Genomic DNA, 20453 nt, shown 5'->3' on the forward strand with positions numbered 1-20453 from the left:
TTTGTGCATTGTGCGTCTCCATTTTAAATGTACACTTTTTTCTTAAATCAAAACTTTGAGTTTCTTCCTCCCTTCTTCCCGTAAACAAAAAAAGGCAAATAGATCACAGAAAAATGAAAATTTTAGAGTTTATGTATGGAAAAAATCTAAAACAAAAACAAATATAAGTAAATAAAATTTATTCACACACCAAAAATGAACACAAAACATTTGTTATCCAAGTTTGGGAAATTCCACTAGTTCAACCCTAATAGCTTGGAATTTTACAAGAAAGAGATTTCTTCTGCACATGTTTTAAAAATGGATGTGCAAGCTTAAAACATGTTAAAGATGAAAATGACCTATAGATCCAAAGCTTTTAAAGAGAATAACACACGCTCATTAAATTCTCTAGAGAACGTGCGGTGGGATATTTACCTGAGTCAAATAAACCATTATTTTGTCCATTTGCAAAAAGCTGACCTAACAATGATAGATGAATTGTAAAGTGATTTATCATGTGTAACGCGCTATATTTTTGTAAGAATTGACTTATGTATAGGGAGTCAACACTCAGTTAAAAATCCCCCGCCTCCTTTTCCCAACGAATGCAAGACCTGAGATATAAAAACTAAAAAGAGACAATCCCTAAAGATTACAGACACTCTTTGGAATTATCTCTTTCTCAATTTGTGCATTGTGCATCTCCATTTTAGATGTACACTTTTTTCTTAAATCAAAATTTTGAGTTTTCGCTCCACCTACATACCGTAAAAAAAAAAAAGGCAAATTGATTGCAACAAAATGGAAATTTTAGAGTTTTTGTATGGAAAAAATATTAAAAAATAAAAAATCTAAGTAAAGAAAATTTATTCACAAACCACAAATGAAGAAAAAAGTTTTGTTATCCAAGACTGGGAAATTCCACTAGTTCAACCCTAATAGCTTGGAATTTTACAAGAAAGAGATTTCTTCTACACGTGTTTTAAAAATGGATATGCATGCTTGAAACATGTTAAAGATGCAAATGACCTATGGATCCAAAGATTTTAATGAGAATAACAAGCATTCATTAAATTCTTAACTGAACGTGCGGCGGGATATTTACCGGAGTCAAACAAGCCATTATTTTGCCCGTTTGCAAAAAGCTGAGCTAAAAATCATAGATGGTTGTACAATGATTTTTCATTCGTAACGGGCTATATTATTGTATGAAATGACTTACGGATTGGGAGTCAACACTCAATTAAAAATCCCACGCCTCCCCCTTTTCCCGACGTTTGCAAAACCTGAGAACTAAAAACTGAAAAGAGCTTACAATCCTTAAAAATCACAGACACTCCTTGGAATTATCTCTCTCTACATTTGTGCATTGTGCGTCTCCATTTTAAATGTACACTTTTTTCTTAAATCAAAACTTTGAGTTTCTTTCTCCCTTCATCCCGTAAACAAAAAAAAGGTAAATAGATCACAACAAAATGAAAATTTTAGAGTTTATCTGTGAAAAAAATTTTAAAAATAACAAATGTAAGTACAGAAAATTTATTCACACACCACAAATGAATGCAAAAGTTTTTTTTTCCAAGTTTGGGAAATTCCACTAGTTCAACCCTAATTGCATGGAATTTTACAAGAAAGAAATTTCTTCTACACGTGTTTTAAAAATGGATATGCATGCTTGAAACATGTTAAAGATGCAAATGACCTATGGATCCAAAGCCTTTAAAGAGAATAACAAACGCTCATTAAATTCTCAATGAACGTGCGGTGGGATATTTACCAGAGTCAATAAAGCCATTATTTTGCCCGTTTACAAAAAGCTTACCTAACAATCATAGATGATTGTAAAGTGATTTATCATGCGTATCGGGCTATATTTTTATAAGAAATGACTCACGGATTGGGAGTCAACACCTAGTTAAAAACACCCCGCCTCCTTCTTTTCCCGACGATTGCAAAACCTGAGATAAAATACTATAAAGAGCTTAAATTCCCTAAAAATTACTGACACTCTTTGGAATTATATCTCTCTACATTTGTGCATTGTGCGTCTCCATTTTAAATGTACACTTTTTTCTTAAATCATAACTTTGAGTTTCTTTCTCCCATATGCCATAAACAAAAAAAAGGCAAATAGATCACAGCAAAATGAAAATTAGAGAGTTTATGTATGGAAAAAAATTAAAACAAAAACAAATATAAGTAAAGAAAATTTATTCACACACCAAAAATGAACACAAAACTTTTGTTATCAGAGTTTGGGAAATTCCACTAGTTCAACCCTAATAGCTTGGAATGTTACAAGAAATAGAATTCTTCTACACGTGTTTTAAAAATGGATATGCATGCGTGAAACATGTTAAAGATTCAAATTACCTATGGTTCGAAAGCTTCTAAAGTGAATAACAAACTCTCATTAAATTCTCTAGTGAACGTGCGGTGGGATATTTACCTGAGTCAAACAAGCCATTATTTTGCCCGTTTGCAAAAATCTGCCCAACAATCATAGATGATCGTAATGTGATTTATCATGAGTAACGGACTATTTTTTTGTAAGAAATGACATATGGATTGGGTGTCAACAGTCAGTTAAAAATACGCCGCCTCCCCCTTTTCCCGACGATTGCAAAACAAGAGATATAAAAACTAAAAAGATCTTACAATCCCTAAAAATTACAAACACTCTTTGGAATTATCTCTCTCTACATTTGTGCATTGTGCATCTCCATTTTAGATGTACACTTTTTTCTTAAATCAAAACTTTGAGTTTTCGCTCTCCCTTCATCCCGTAAACAAAAAAAGGCAAATAGATCACAACAAAATGAAAATATTAGAGTTTATGTGTGAAAAAAATTAAAAAAATAACAAATGTAAGTATAGGAAATTTATTCACACACCACAAATGAACGCAAAAGTTTTGTTTTCCAAGTTTGGGAAATTCCACAAGTTCAACCCTAATTGCATGGAATTTTAGAAGAAAGAAATTTCTTCTACACGTGTTTTAAAAATGGATATGCATGCTTGAAACATGTTAAAGATGCAAATGACCTATGGATCCAAAGCTTTTAAAGTGAATAACAAACTCTCATTAAATTCTCTAGTGAACGTGCGGTGGGATATTTACTTGACTCAAACAAGCCATTATTTTGCCCGTTTGCAAAAAGCTGACCTAACAATCATAGATGATTGTAATGTGATTTATTATGAGTAACGGGCTATATTTTTGTAAGAAATGACATATGGATAGAGAGTCAATTGTCAGTTAAAAATACCCCGCCTCCCCCTTTTCCCGACGATTGCAAAACCTGAGATATAAAAACTAAAAAGATATTACAATCCCTACAAATTACTAACACTCTTTGGAATTATCTCTCTCTACATTTGTGCATTGTGCATCTCCATTTTAGATGTACACTTTTTTCTTAAATCAAAACTTTGAGTTTTCGCACTCCCTTCATCCCGTAAACAAAAAAAGGCAAATAGTTCACTACAAAATCAAAATTTTAGAGTTTATGTGTGAAATAAAATTAAAACAATAAAAAATGAATGTATAGAAAATTTATTCACACACCACAAATGAACACAAAATTTTTGTTTTCCAAGTTTGGGATATTCCAGTAGTTCAACCCTAATTGCATGGAATTTTACAAAAAAGAGATTTCTTCTACACATGTTTTAAAAATGGATATGCATGCTTGAAATATGTTAAAGAATCAAATGACCTACAGATCCAAAGATTTTAAAGAGAATAACAAACGCTCATTAAATTCTCAATGAACGAGCGGTGGGATATTTACCAGAGTCAAACAAGCCATTATTTTGCCCATTTACAAAAAGCTTACCTAACAGTCATAGATGATTGTCCAGTGACTTATCATCCGAACTGGCTATATTTTTGTAAGAAATGACTTACGGATTGGGAGTCAACACTCAGTTAAAAACACCCCGACTCCCCCTTTTCCCGACGATTGCAAAACTTAAGATATAAAAACTAAAAAGAGCTTAAATTCCCTAAAAATTCAAGACACTCTTTGCAATTATCTCTCTGTACATTTGTGCATTGTGCGTCTCCATCTTAAATGTACACTTTCTTCTTAAATCAAAACTTTGAGTTTTCTCTCTCCCGTCATCCCGTAAACATAAAAAAGCAAATAGATCACAGTAAAATGAAAATTTTAGACTTTATGTGTGCATAAAATTTAAAACAAGAACAAATGTTCGTAAATAAAATTTATTCACGCACCAAAAATGAACACAAATCTTTTGTTATCCAAGTTTGGGAAATTCTACTAGTTCCTCCCTAATAGCTTGGAATTTTACAAGAAAGAGATTTCTTCTACACGTGTTTTAAAAGTGGATATGCAAGCTTGAAACATGTTAAAGATACAAATGACCTATGGATCTAAAGCTTTTAAAGAGAATAACATACGCTCATTAAATTCTCTAGTGAACGTGCGGTGGAATATTTACCCGAGTCAAACAAGCCATTATTTTGCCCGTTTGCAAAAAGCTGACCTAACAATGATAGATGAATTGTAAAGTGATTTATCATGTGAAACGGGCTATATTTTTTTAAGAAATGACTTATGGATAGGGAGTGAACACTCAGTTAAAAATCCCCCGCCTCCCCCTTTTCCCGATGATTGCAAAACCTGAGATATAAAACCTAAAAAGTGCTTACAATGCCTAAAAATTACAGACACTCTTTGGAGTTATCTCTCTCTAAATTTTTGCATTGTGCATCTCCATTTTAGATGTTCACTTTTTTCATAAAATCAAAATTTTTAGTTTTTGCTCCCCTTTCATACCGTAAAAAAAAAAAAGGCAAATTGATAACAACAAATTGAAAATTTTAGAGTTTATGTATGGAAAAAATTTAAAAAAATAAAACGTGTAACTAAAGAAAATTTATTCACAAACCACAAATGAACAGAAAAGTTTTGTTATCCAAGATTGGGAAATTCCACTAGTTCAACCCTAATAGCTTGGAATTTTACAAGAAAGTGATTTCTTCTACACGTGTTTTAAAAATAGATATGCCTGCTTCAAACATGTTAAAGATACAAATGACCTATGGATCCAAAGCTTTTGATGAGAATAACAAACGCTCATTAAATTCTTAAGTGAACGTGCGACAGGATATTTACCCGAGTCAAACAAGCCATTATTTCTCCCATTTGCAAAAAGGTGACCTAAAATCATAGATGATTGTAAAGTGATTTTTCATTTGTAACGGGCTATATTATTGTAAGAAAAGACTTACGGATTTGGAGTCAACACTCAATTCAAAATCCCCTGCCTCCCCCTTTTTTCGACGATTGCAAAACCTGAGAACTAAAAATGGAAAAGAGCTTACAATCCTTAAAAATCACATACACTGTTTGGAATTATATCTCTCTACATTTGTGCATTGTGCATCTCCATTTTAGATGTACACTTTTTTCTTAAATCAAAAGTTTGATTTTTCGTTCTCCCTTCATGCCGAAAACAAAATAAGGTAAATAGATCACTACAAAATGAAAATTTTAGAGTTTATGAATGCAAAAAAATTAAAACAATAACAAAAGTTGGTAATGAAAATTTTTTCATACACCACAAATGAACACAAATTTTTTTTTATCCAAGTTTGGGAAATTCCACTAGTTCAACCCTAATAGCTTGAAATTTTACAAGAAAGAGAATTCTTCTACACGTGTTTTAAAAATGGATATGAAGGCTTGAAACATGTTAAAGATGCAAATGACCTATGGATCCACAGCTTTTATAGTGAATAACAAACTCTCATTAAATTCTCTAGTGAACGTGCAGTGGGATATTTACCCGAGTCAAACAAGCCATTATTTTGCCCGTTTGCAAAAAGCTGACCTAACAATCATAGATGATTGTAATGTGATTTATCATGAGTAACGGACTATATTTTTGTAAGAAATGACATAGGGATTGGGAGTCAACAGTCAGTTAAAAATACCCCGCCTCCCCCTTTTCCCGACGATTGCAAAACAAGAGATATAAAAACTAAAAAGATCTTACAATCCCTAAAAATTACAAACACTCTTTGGAATTATCTCTCTCTACATTGTTGCATTGTGCATCTCCATTTAAGATGTACACTTTTTTCTTAAATCAAAACTTTGAGTTTTCGCTCTCGTTTCATCCTGTAAACAAAAAAAGGCAAATAGAGCACAACAAAATGAAAATTTTAGAGTTTATGTGTGAAAAAAATAAAACAATAACAAATGTAAGTATAGAAAATTTATTCACACACCACAAATGAACACAAATGTTTTTTTTTTCCAAGTTTGGGAAATTCCACTAATTCAACCCTAATTGCATGGAATTTTACATGAAAGAAATTTCTTCTACACGTGTTTTAAAAATGGATATGCATGCTTGAAAGATGCAAATGACCTATGGATCCAAAGCTTTTAAAGAGAATAACAAACGCAAATTAAATTCTCGATGAACGTGCGGTGGGATATTTAACAGAGTCAAACAAGTCATTATTTTGCCTTTTTACAAAAAGGTTACCTAACAATCATAGATGATTGTAAAGTGATTTATCATTCGTAACGGGCTATATTTTTGAAAGAAATGACTTACGGATTGCGAGTCAACACTCAGTTAAAAACACCCCGACTCCCCTTTTTCTCGACGATTGCAAAACCTGAGATATAAAAACTAAAAAGAGCTTAAATTCCCTAAAAATTACAGACACTCTTTGGAATTATCTCTCTCTACATTTGTGCATTGTGCGTTTCCATTTTAAATGTACACTTTTTTCTTAAATCAAAACTTTGAGTTTCTTTCTCCTTTCATCCCGTAAACAAAAAAAAGGCAAACAGATCACTACAAATTGAAAATTTTAGAGTTTATCTGTGAAAAAAATTAAAAATATAACAAATGTAAGTATAGAAAATTTATTCACACACCACAAATGAATGCAAAAGTTTTTTTTCCAAGTTTGGGAAATTCCACTAGTTCAACCCTAATTGCATGAAATTTTACAAGAAAGAGATTTCTTATACACGTGTTTTAAAAATGGATATGCATGCTTGAAACATGTTAAAGATGCAAATGACCTATGGATCCAAAGCTTTTAAAGAGAATAACAAACGCTCATTAAATTCTCAATGAACGTGCGGTGGGATATTTACCAGAGTCAATAAAGCCATTATTTTGCCCTTTTACAAAAAGCTTACCTAACAATCATAGATGATTGTAAAGTGATTTATCATCCGTAACGGGCTATATTTTTGTAAGAAATGACTTTCGGATTGGGAGTCAACACCTAGTTAAAAACACCCCGCCTCCTTCTTTTCCCCACGTTTGTAAAACCTGAGAACTAAATACTGAAAAGAGCTTACAATCCTTAAAAATCACAGACACTCCTTGGAATTATCTCTCTCTACATTTGTGCATTGTGCGTCTCCATTTTAAATGTACACTTTTTTCTTAAATCAAAACTTTGAGTTTCTTTCTCCCTTCATCCCGTAAACAAAAAAAAGGCAAATAGATCATTGAAAAATGAACATTTTAGAGTTTATGTATGGAAAAAATTTAAAACAAAAACAAATATAAGTAAAGAAAATTTATTCACACACCAAAAATGAACACAAAACTTTTGTTATCCAACTTTGGGAAATTCCACTAGTTCAACCCTAATAGCTTGGAATTTTACAAGAAAGAGATTTCTTCTACACGTGTTTTAAAAATGGATATGCAAGCTTAAAACAAGTTAAAGATGTAAATGACCTATAGATCCAAAGCTTTTAAAGAGAATAACATACGCTCATTAAATTCTCTAGAGAACGTGCGATGGGATTTTTACCAGAGTCAAACAAACCATTATTTTTCCAGCTTGCAAAAAGCTGACCTAACAATGATAGATGAATTGTAAAGTGATTTATCATGTGTAACGCGCTATATTTTTTTAAGAAATGACTTATGTATAGGGAGTCAACACTCAGTTAAAAATCCCCCGCCTCCTTCTTTTCCTAACGAATGCAAAACCTGAGATATAAAAACTAAAAAGAGCTTACAATCCCTAAAAATTACAGACACACTTTGGAATTATCTCTTTCTGAATTTGTGCATTGTGTATCTCCATTTTAGATGTACACTTTTTTCTTAAATCAAAAATTTGAGTTTTCGCTCGACCTACATACCGTAAAAAAAAAAAAAGGCAAATTGATAGCAACAATATGGAAATTTTAGAGTTTTTGTAAGGAAAAAATATTAAAAAATAAAAAATTTAAGTAAAGAAAATTTATTCACAAACCACAAATGAACACAAAATTTTTGTTATCCAAGATTGGGAAATTCCACTAGTTCAACCCTAATAGCTTGGAATTTTACAAGAAAGAGATTTCTTCTACAAACGCTCATTAAATTCATAAGTGAACGTGCGGCCGGATATTTATCATGAGTAACAGGCTATATTTTTGAAAGAAATGACATAGGGATTAGGAGTCAACAGTCTGTTAAAAATACCACGCCTCGCCCTTTCCACGACGATTGTAAAACCTGAGATATAAAAGCTAAAAAGATCTTACAATCCCTAAAAATTACAAACACTCTTCGGAATTATCTCTCTCTACATTTGTACATTGTGCATCTCCATTTTAGATGTACACTTTTTTCTTAAATCAAAACTTTGAGTTTTCGCTCTCCCTTCATCCCCTAAACAAAAAATGGCAAATAGTTCACAACAAAATGAAAATTTTAGAGTTTATGTGTGAAAAAAAATTAAAACAATAACAAATGTAAGTAATGAAAATTTTTTCACACAACACAAATGAACACAAAAGTTTTGTTTTCCATGTTTGGGAAATTCCAGTAGGTCAACCGTAATTGCATGGAATTTTACAAGAAAGAGATTTCTTCTACACGTTTTTTAGAAATGGATATGCATGCTTGAAACATGTTAAAGATGCAAATGACCTATGGATCCAAAGATTTTAAAGAGAATAAAAAACGCTCATTAAATTCTCAATGAACGTGCGGTGGGATTTTTACCAAAGTCAAACAAGCCATTATTTTGCCCGTTTACAAAAAGCTTACCTAACAATCATAGATGATTGTAAAGAGATTTATCATCCGTAATAGGCTATATTTTTTTTAGAAATGACTTACGGATTGGGAGTCAACACTCAGTTAAAAACACCCCGCCTCCCCCTTTTCTCGACGATTGCAAAACCTGAGATATAAAAACTAAAAAGAGCTTAAATTCCCTAAAAATTACAGACACTCTTTGGAATTATCTCTCTCTACATTTGTGCATTGTGCGTCTCCATTTTAAATGTACACTTTTTTCTTAAATCGAAACTTTGAGTTTTCTCTCTTCCCTAATCTCAAAACAAAAAAAGGCAAATAGATCACAACATAATGAAAATTTTAGAGTTTATGTATGGAAAAAGTTTAAAACAATAACAAATGTATGAAAAGAAAATTTATTCACAAACCACAAATGAACACAAAAGTTTTGTTATCCAAGTTTGGGAAATTCCACTAGTTCAACCCTAATAGCTTGGAATTTTACAAGAAAGTGATTTCTTCTTCTCATGGTTTAAAAGTGGATATGCAAGATTGAAACATGTTAAAGATAAAAATGACCTATGGATCCAAAGCTTTTAATGATAATAACAAACGCTCATTAAATTCTTAAGTGAACTTGCGGCGGGATATTTACCCGAGTCAAACAAGCCATTATTTTGCCCATTTGCAAAAAGCTGACCTAAAAATCATAGATGATTGTAAAGTGATTTTTCATTCGTAACAGGCTTTATTATTTTAACAAATGACTTACGGATTGGGAGTCAAAACTCAATTAAAAATCCCCCGCCTCCCTCTTTTTCTGACGATTGCAAAACTTGAGAACTAAAAACTAAAAAAAGCTTACAATCCTTAAAAATCACCGACACCGACACTCTTTGGAATTATATCTCTCTACATTTGTGCATTGTGCATCTTAATTTTAGATGTACACTTTTTTCTTAAATCAAAACTTTGAGTTTTCGTTTTCCCTTCATGCCGTAAACAAAAAAAGGTAAGTAGATCACAACAAAATGAAAATTTTAGAGTTTATGTATGGAAAAATATTAAAACAATAACAAATGTAAGTAATGAAAATTTATTCACACAAAACAAATGAACACAAAATTTTTGTTATCCAAGTTTGGGAAATTCCACTAGTTCAACCCAAATAGTTTGAAATTTTGCTAGAAAGAGAAATCCTCTACACGTGTTTTAAAAATGGATATACATGCTTGAAACATGTTAAAGATGCAAATGACCTTTGGATCCAAAGCTTTTAAAGTGAATAACAAACTCTCATTAAATTCTCTAGTGAACGTGCGGTGGGATATTTACCCGAGTCAAACAGCCATTATTTTGCCTGTTTGCAAAAAGCTGACCTAACAATCATGGATGATTGCAATGTGATTTACCATGAGTAAGAAATGACATACGGATTGGGAGCCAACAATCAGTTAAAAATACCCCGCATCCCCTTTTTTTCGACGATTGCAAAACCTGAGATATAAAAACTAAAAAGATCTTACAATCCCTAACAATTATAAACACTCTTTGGAATTATCTCTCTCTACATTTGTGCGTTGTGTATCTCCATTTTAGATGTACACTTTTTTCTTAAATCAAAACTTTGAGTTTTCACTCTCCCTTCATCCCAGCAACAAAAAAAGGCAAATAGATCACAACAAAATGAAAATTTTAGACTTTATGTGTGAAAAAAAATTAAAACAATAACAAATGTCAGTATAGAAAATTTATTCACACACCAAAAATGAACACAAAACTTTTGTTATCAAAGTTTGGGAAATTCCACTAGTTCAACCCTAATAGCTATGAATTTTACAAGATAGAGATTTCTTCTACACGTGTTTTAAAAATGGATATGCACGCTTGAAACATGTTAAAGATGCAAATGACCTATGGATCCAAATCTTTTAAAGAGAATAACATACGCTCATTAAATTCTCTAGTGAACGTGCGGTGGGATATTTACCCGAGTCAAACAAGCCATTATTTCCCCGTTTGCAAAAAGCTGACCTAACAATGATAGATGAATTGTAAAGTGATTTATCACGTGTAACAGGCTATATTTTTGTAAGAAATGACTTATGGATAGGGAGTCAACACTCAATTAAAAATCCCCTGCCTCCCCCTTTTCCCGACGATTGCAAAACCTGAGATATAAAAACTAAAAAGAGCTTACAATCCCTAAAAATTACGGACACTCTTTGCAATTATCTCTTTCTGAATTCGTGCATAGTGCATCTCCATTTTAGATGTACACTTTTTTCTTAAATCAAAATTTTGAGTTTTCGGTCCCCATTCATACCGTAAATAAAAAAAAGGCAAATTGATAACCACAAAATGAAAATTTTAGAGTTTATGATTGGAAAAAATTTATAAAAACAAAAAATGTAACTAAAGAAAATTTATTCACAAACCACAAATGAACACAAAAGTTTTGTTGTGCAAGATTGGGAAATTCCACTAGTTCAACCCTAATAGCTTGGAATTTTATAAGAAAGAGATTTCTTCTACACGTGGTTTAAAAATAGATATGCTTGCTTGAAACATGTTAAAGATAAAAATGACCTATGGATTCAAAGCTTTTAATGAGAATAACAAACGCTCATTAAATTCTTAAGTGAACCTGCGGCGGGATATTTACCCGAGTCAAACAAGCCATTATTTTGCCCATTTGCAAAAAGCTGACCTAAAAATCATAGATGATTGTAAAGTGATTTTTCATTCGTAACAGGCTTTATTATTTTAACAAATGACTTACGGATTGGGAGTCAAAACTCAATTAAAAATCCCCCGCCTCCCTCTTTTTCTGACGATTGCAAAACCTGTGAACTAAAAACTAAAAAAAGCTTACAAGCCTTAAAAATCACCGACACTCTTTGGAATTATATCTCTCTACATTTGTGCATTGTGCATCTTAATTTTAGATGTACACTTTTTTCTTAAATCAAAACTTTGAGTTTTCGTTTTCCCTTCATGCCGTAAACAAAAAAAGGTAAGTAGATCACAACAAAATGAAAATTTTAGAGTTTATGTATGGAAAAATATTAAAACAATAACAAATGTAAGTATTGAAAATTTAATCACACAAAACAAATGAACACAAAATTTTTGTTATCCAAGTTTGGGAAATTCCACTAGTTCAACCCAAATAGTTTGAAATTTTGCTAGAAAGAGAAATCCTCTACTTGTGTTTTAAAAATGGATATACATGCTTGAAACATGTTAAAGATGCAAATGACCTTTGGATCCAAAGTTTTAAAGTGAATAACAAACTCTCATTAAATTCTCTAGTGAACGTGCGGTGGGATATTTACCCGAGTCAAACAGCCATTATTTTGCCTGTTTGCAAAAAGCTGACCTAACAATCATGGATGATTGCAATGTGATTTATCATGAGTAACGGGCTATATTTTTGTAAGAAATGACATACGGATTGGGAGCCAACAATCAGTTAAAAATACCCCGCATCCCCTTTTTTCCGACGATTGCAAAACCTGAGATATAAAAACTAAAAAGATCTTACAATCCCTAACAATTATAAACACCCTTTGGAATTATCTCTCTCTACATTTGTGCGTTGTGTATCTCCATTTTAGATGTACACTTTTTTCTTAAATCAAAACTTTGAGTTTTCACTCTCCCTTCATCCCGTAAACAAAAAAAGGCAAATAGATCACAACAAAATGAAAATTTTAGACTTTATGTGTGAAAAAAAATTAAAACAATAACAAATGTCAATATAGAAAATTTATTCACACACCAAAAATGAACACAAAACTTTTGTTATCCAAGTTTGGGAAATTCCACTAGTTCAACCCTAATAGCTATGAATTTTACAAGATAGAGATTTCTTCTACACGTGTTTTAAAAATGGATATGCACGCTTGAAACGTGTTAAAGATGCAAATGACCTATGGATCCAAATCTTTTAAAGAGAATAACATACGCTCATTAAATTCTCTAGTGAACGTGCGGTGGGATATTTACCCGAGTCAAACAAGCCATTATTTCCCCGTTTGCAAAAAGCTGACCTAACAATGATAGATGAATTGTAAAGTGATTTATCACGTGTAACAGGCTATATTTTTGTAAGAAATGACTTATGGCTAGGGAGTCAACACTCAATTAAAAATCCCCCGCCTCCCCCTTTTCCCGACGATTGCAATACCTGAGATATAAAAACTAAAAAGAGCTTACAATCCCTAAAAATTACAGACACTCTTTGCAATTATCTCTTTCTGAATTCGTGCATAGTGCATCTCCATTTTAGATGTACACTTTTTTCTTAAATCAAAATTTTGAGTTTTCGGTCGCCATTCATACCATAAATAAAAAAAAGGCAAATTGATAACCACAAAATGAAAATTTTAGAGTTTATGATTGGAAAAAATTTATAAAAACAAAAAATGTAACTAAAGAAAATTTATTCACAAACCACAAATGAACACAAAAGTTTTGTTATGCAAGATTGGGAAATTCCACTAGTTCAACCCTAATAGCTTGGAATTTTATAAGAAAGAGATTTCTTCTACACGTGGTTTAAAAATAGATATGCTTGCTTGAAACATGTTAAAGATACAAATGACCTATGGATCCAAAGCTTTTAATGAGAATAACAAACGCTCCTTAAATTATTAAGTGAACGTGCGGTCGTATATTTATCATGAGTAACGGGCTATATTTTTGTAAGAAATGACATACGGATTAGGAGTCAACATTCAGTTAAAAATACCCCGCCTCCCCTTTTTTCCCGACGATTGCAAAACCTGAGATATAAAAACTAAAAAGATCTTAGAATCCCTATAAATTACGAACAATCTTTAGAATTATTTCTCTCTACATTTGTGCATTGTGCTTCTCCATTTTAGATGTACACTTTTTTCTTAAATAAAAACTTTGAGTTTTCGCTCTCCTTTCATCCCGTAAACAAAAAAAGGCAAATAGTTCACAACAAAATGAAAATTTTAGAGTTTATGTGTGAAAAAAATTAAAACAATAGCAAATGTAAGTAATGGAAATTTATTCACACACCACAAATGAACTAAAAATTTTTGTTATCCAAGTTTGGGAAATTCCAGTACTTCAAGCCTAATTTCATGGAATTTTACAAGAAAGAGATTTCTTCTACACGTGTTTTAAAAATGGATATGCATGCTTGAAACATGTTAAAGATGCAAATGACCTATGGATCCAAAGCTTTTAAAGAGAATAAGAAACGCTCATTAAATTCGCAATGAACGTGAGGTGGGATACTTACCAGAGTCAAACAAGCCATTATTTTGCCCGTTTACAAAAAGCTTACCTAACAATCATAGAAGATTGTAAAGTGATTTATCATCCGTATCGGGCTATATTTTTGTAATAAATGACTTACGGATTGGGAGTCAACACTCAGTTGAAAACACCCCGCCTCCCCCTTTTCCTGACGATTGCAAAACCTGAGACATAAAAACTAAAAAGAGCTTAAATTCCCTAAAAATTGCAGACACACTTTGGAATTATCTCTCTCCACATTTGTACATTGTGCGTCTCCATTTTAAATGTACCCTTTTTTCTTAACTCAAAACTTTGAGTTTTCTCTCTCCCTTCATCCAGTAAACAAAAAAAAGGCAAATTGAGCACAGCAAAATGAAAATTTTAGAGTTTACGTATGGAAAAAATTTAAAACAATAAAAAATGTAAGTAAAGAAAATTTATTCGCACACCAAAAATGAACAGAAAAACTTTTGTTATCCAAGTTTGGGAAATTCCACTAGTTCAACCCTAATAGCTTGGAAATTTACAAGAAAGTGATTTCTTCTTCTCGTGTTTTAAAAGTGGATATGCAAGCTTGAAAAATGTAAAAGATGCAAATGACCTATGGATCCAAAGCTTTTAATGAGAATAACATATTCTCATTAAATTCTCTAGGGAACGTGCGGTGGGACTTTTACTCGAGTCAAACAAGCCATTATTTTGCCCGTTGGCAAAAAGCTCACTTAACAATGATAGATGAATTGTAAAGTGATTTATCATGTATAACGGGCTATATTTTTGTAAGAAATGACTTATGGATAGGGAGTCAACACTCAGTTAAAAATCCCCCGCCTCCCCCTTTTCCCGACGATTACAAAACCTGAGATATAAAAACTAAAAAGGGCTTACAATGCCTAAAAATTACATACACTCTTTGCAATTATCTCTTTCAAAATTTGTGCATAGTGCATCTCCATTTTAGATGTACACTTTTTTCTTAAATCAAAATTTTGAGTTTTCGGTCCCCATTCATACCGTAAACAAAAAAAGGTAAATAGATCACAAAAAAATGAAAATTTTAGAGTTTATGTATGGAAAAAAATTAAAACAATAACAAATGTAAGTAATGAAAATTTATTCAGACACCACAAATGAACACAAAATTTTTCTTATCCATGTTTTGGAAATTCCACAAGTTCAACCCTAATAGCTTGAAATTTTACAAGAAAGAGAATTCTTCAACACGTGTTTTAAAAATGGATATGCATGCTTGAAACATGTTAAAGATGCAAATTACCTATGGATCCAAAGTTTTTAAACTGAATAACAAACTCTCATTAAATTCTCTAGTGAACGTGCGGTGGGATATTTACCCGAGTCAAACAAGCCATTATTTTACCCGTTTGCAAAAAGCTGACCTAACAATCATAGATAATTGTAATTTGATTTATCATGAGTAACAGGCTATAATTTTGTAAGAAATGACATATGGATTGGGAGTCAATAGTCAGTTAAAAATACCTCGCCTCCCCCTTTTACTGACGATTGCAAAACCTGAGAAAGATCTTACAATCCCTAAAAATTAGAAACACTCTTTGGAATTATCTCTCTTTACAGTTGTGCATTGTGCATCTCCCTTTTACTTTTCTCTTAAATCAAAACTTTGAGTTTTCGCTCTCCTTTCATCCTGTAAACAAAAAAAGGCATATAGATCACAACAAAATGAAAATTTTAGAGTTTATGTGTGAAAAAAAATTAAAACAATAACAAATGTAAGTATAGAAAATATATTCACACACCACAAATGAACACAAAAGTTTTGTTTTCCAAGTTTAGGAAATTCCACTACTTCAACCGTAATTGCATGGAATTTTTCAAGAAAGAGATTTCTTCTACACGTGTTTTAAAAATGGATAAGCATGCTTGAAACATGTTAAAGATGCAAATGACCTATGGATCCTAAGCTTTTAAAGAGAATAACAAACGCTCATTAAATTCTCAATGAACTTGCGGTGGGATATTTACCAGAGTCAAACAAGCCATTATTTTGCCCGTTTACAAAAGCTTACCTAACAATCATAGATGATTGTAAAGTGATTTATCATCCGTAACTGGCTATATTTTTGTAAGAAATGACTTATAGATTGGGAGTCAACACTCAGTTAAAAACACACCGCCTCCCCCTTTTCCTGACGATTGGAAAACCTGAGATATAAAAAATAAAAGGAGCTTAAATTCCCTAAAAATTACAGACACTCTTTGGAATTATCTCTCTCTACATTTGTGCATTGTGCGTCTCCATTTTAAATGCACACTTTTTTCTTAAATCAAAAGTTTGAGTTTTCTCTCTCCCTTCATCCAGTTAACAAAAAAAAGGCAAATAGATCACAGCAAAATGAAAATTTTAGAGTTTATGTATGGAAAAAATTTAAAACAATAACAAATGTAAGTAAAGAAAATTTATTCACACATGAAAAATGAACACAAAACTTTTGTTATCCAAGTTTGGGAAATTCCACTAGTTCAACCCTAATAGCATGGAATTTTACAAGAAAGAGATTTCTTCCACACGTGTTTTAAAAATGGATAAGCATGCTCGAAACATGTTAAAGATGGAAATGACCTATGGATCCAAAGCTTTTAATGAGAATAACAAACGCTCATTAAATTCTTAAGAGAACGTACGGCGGTATATTTACCCGAGTCAAACAAGCCATTATTTGACACTCAATTAAAAATCCCCCGCCTCCTCCTTTTCCAGACGACTGCAAAACCTGAGAACTAAAAACTGAAAAGAGCTTACAATCAAAAAAATCACAGACACTCTTTGGAATTATATCTCTCTACATTTGTGCATTGTGCATCTCCATTTTAGATGTACACTTTTTTCTCTAATCAAAACTTTGAGTTTTCGTTCCCCCTTCATGTTGTAAACAAAAAAAGGCATATATCACAAGAAAATGAAAATTTTAGAGTTTATGGGTGAAAAAAAATTAAAACAAAAACAAATGTAAGTATAGAAAATATATTCACAGACCACAAATGAATACAAAAGTTTTGTTTTCCAAGTTTGGGAAATTCCACTAGTTCAACCCAAATTGCATGGAATTTTGCACGAAAGAGATTTCTTCTACACGTATTTTAAAAATGGATATGCATGCTTGAAACAATTTAAAGATACAAATAACCTATGGATCCAAAGCTTTTAAAGAGAATAACAAACGCTCATTAAATTCTCAAAGAACGTGCGGTGGGATATTTACCAAAGTCAAACAAGCCAATATTTTGCCCGTTTACAAAAAGCTTACCTAACAAACATAGATGATTGTAAATTGATTTATCATCCGTAATGGGCTATATTTTTGTAAGAAATGACTTACAGATTGGGAGTCAACACTCAGTTAAAAACACCCCGCCTCCCCCTTTTCCCGACGATTGCAAAACCTGAGATATAAAAACTAAAAAGAGCTTAAATTCCCTAAAAATTACAGACACTCTTTGGAATTATGTCTCTCTACATTTGTGCATTGTGCGTCTCCATTTTAAATGTACATTTTTTCTTAAATCGGAACTTTGAGTATTCTCTCTCCCTTCATCTTGTAAACAAAAAAACGCAAATAGATCACAGTAAAATGAAAATTTTAGAGTTTATGTATGTAAAAAATTTAAAACAATAACAAATGTAAGTGAAGAAAATTTATTCACACACCAAAAATGAACACAAAACTTCTGTTATCCAAGTTTGGGAAATTCCACTAGTTAAACCCTAATAGCTTGGAATTTTACAAGAAAGATATTTCTTCTACACGTGTTTTAAAAATGGATATGCAAGCTTGAAACAAGTTAAAGATGCAAATGACCTGTGGATCCAAAGCTTTTATAGAGAATAACATACGTTCATTAATTCTCTTGCGAACGTGCGGTGGGATATTTACCCGAGTCAAACAAGCCATTATTTTGCCCATTTGTAAAAAGCTGACCTAACAATGATAGATGAATTGTAAAGTAATTTATCATGTGTAACGGGCTTTATTTTTGTAAGAAATGACTTATGGATTGGGAGTCAACACTCAGTTAAAAATCCCCCGCCTCCCCCTTTTTCCCAACGACTGCAAAACCTATGATATAAAAACTAAAAAGAGCTTACAATCCCTAAAAATTACAGACACTCATTGGAATTATCTCTTTCTGAACTTGTGCATTGTGCATCTCCATTTTAGATATAAACTTTTTCTTTAAATCAAAATTGTAGTTTTCGCTCCACCTTCATACCGTTAAAAAAAAAAAAGGCAAATTGATAGCTACAAAATGAAAATTTTAGAGTTTATGTATGGAAAAAACTTTAAAAAATAAAAAATGTAAGTAAAGAAAAGTTATTCATAAACCACAAAAGAACACAAAAGTTTTGTTATCCAAGATTGGGAAATTCCACTAGTTCAACCCTAATACCTTGGAATTTTACAAGAAAGTGATTTCTTCTACACGTGTTTTAAAAATGAGTATGCATGCTTGAAACATGTTAAAGATGCAAATGACCTATGGATCCAAAGCTTTCAATGAGAAAAACAAACGCTCATTAAATTCTTAGGTGAACGTGCGACGGGATATTTACCCAAGTCAAACAAGCCATTATTTTGCCCGTTTGCAAAAATCTGACCTAAAAATCATAGATGATTGTAAAGTGATTTTTCATTCGTAACGGGCTATATTATTGTAAGAAATGACTTACAGAATGGGAGTCAGCACTCAATTAAAAATCGCCCGCCTACCCCTTTTCCCGACGACTGCAAAACCTGAGAACTTAAAACCTGAAAAGAGCTTAATATCCTAAAAAATCACATACACTCTTTGGAGTTATATCTCTCTACATTTGTGCATTGTGCATCTCCATTTTAGATGTACACTTTTTTCTTTAATCAAAACTTTGAGTTTTCATTTTCCCTTCAGGTCGTAAACAAAAAATAGTAAATAGATCACAACAAAATGAAAATTTTAGAGTTTATGTATGGAAAAAAAATTAAAACAATAACAAATGTAAGTAATGAAAATATATTCACACACCACAAATGAACCAAAAATTTTTGTTATCCAAGTTTGGGAAATTCCACTAGTTCAACCCTAATAGCTTGAAATTTTACAAGAAAGAAAATTCTTCTACACGTGTATTAAAAATGGATATCCATGCTTGAAACATGTTAAAGATGCAAATGACCTATGGATCCAAAGCTTTTACAGTGAATAACAAACTCTCATTAAATTCTCTACTGAACGTGCGGAGGGATATTTACTCGAGTCAAACAAGCCATTATTTTGCCCGTTTGCAAAAAGCTGACCAAACAATCGTAGATGATTGTAATGTGACTTATCATGAATAACGGGCTATATTTTTGTAAGAAATGACATACGGATTGGGAGTCAATAGTCAGTTAAAAATACCCGCCTCCCCCTTTTCTTGACGATTGCAAAACCTGAGATATAAAAACTAAAAAGATCTTACAATCCCTAAAAATTACAAACACTCTTTGGAATTATCTCTCTCTACATTTTTCTTAAATCAAAACTTGAGTTTTCGCTCTCCTTTCATCCTGTAAACAAAAAATGGCATATAGATCACAACAAAATGAAAATTTTAGAGTTTAAGTGTGAAAAAAAATTAAAACAATAACAAATGTAAGTATAGAAAATTTATTCACACACCTAAAATGAACACAAAAGTTTTGTTTTCCAAGTTTGGGAAATTCCACTAGTTCAACCCGAATTGCATGGAATTTTACAAGAAAGAGATTTCTTCTACATGTGTTTTAAAATGGATATGCATGCTTGAAACATGTTAAAGATGCAAATGACCTATGGATCCAAAGGTTTTAAATAGAATAACAAACACTCATTAAATTCTCAATGAACATGCGGTGGGATATTTACTAGAGTCAAACAAGCCATTATTTTGCCCGTTTACAAAAAGCGTACCTAACAATCATAGATGATTGTAGAGTGATTTATCGTCCGTAACGGGCTATATTTTTGTAAGAAATGACTTACAGATTGGGAGTCAACATTCAGTTAAAAACACCCCGCCTCCCCCTTTTCCCGACGATTGCAAAACCTGAGATATTAAAACTAAAAAGTGCTTCAATTCCCTAAAAATTACAGACACTCTTTGGAATTATCTCTCTCTACATTTG

Source organism: Aristolochia californica, unplaced genomic scaffold (genome assembly GCF_029961685.1).
Source record: "Aristolochia californica isolate CCGP_79_NKW_82.1479 unplaced genomic scaffold, dmAriCali1.0.hap1 SCAF_12, whole genome shotgun sequence".
In the NCBI taxonomy this organism is placed as follows: Eukaryota; Viridiplantae; Streptophyta; class Magnoliopsida; order Piperales; family Aristolochiaceae; genus Aristolochia; species Aristolochia californica.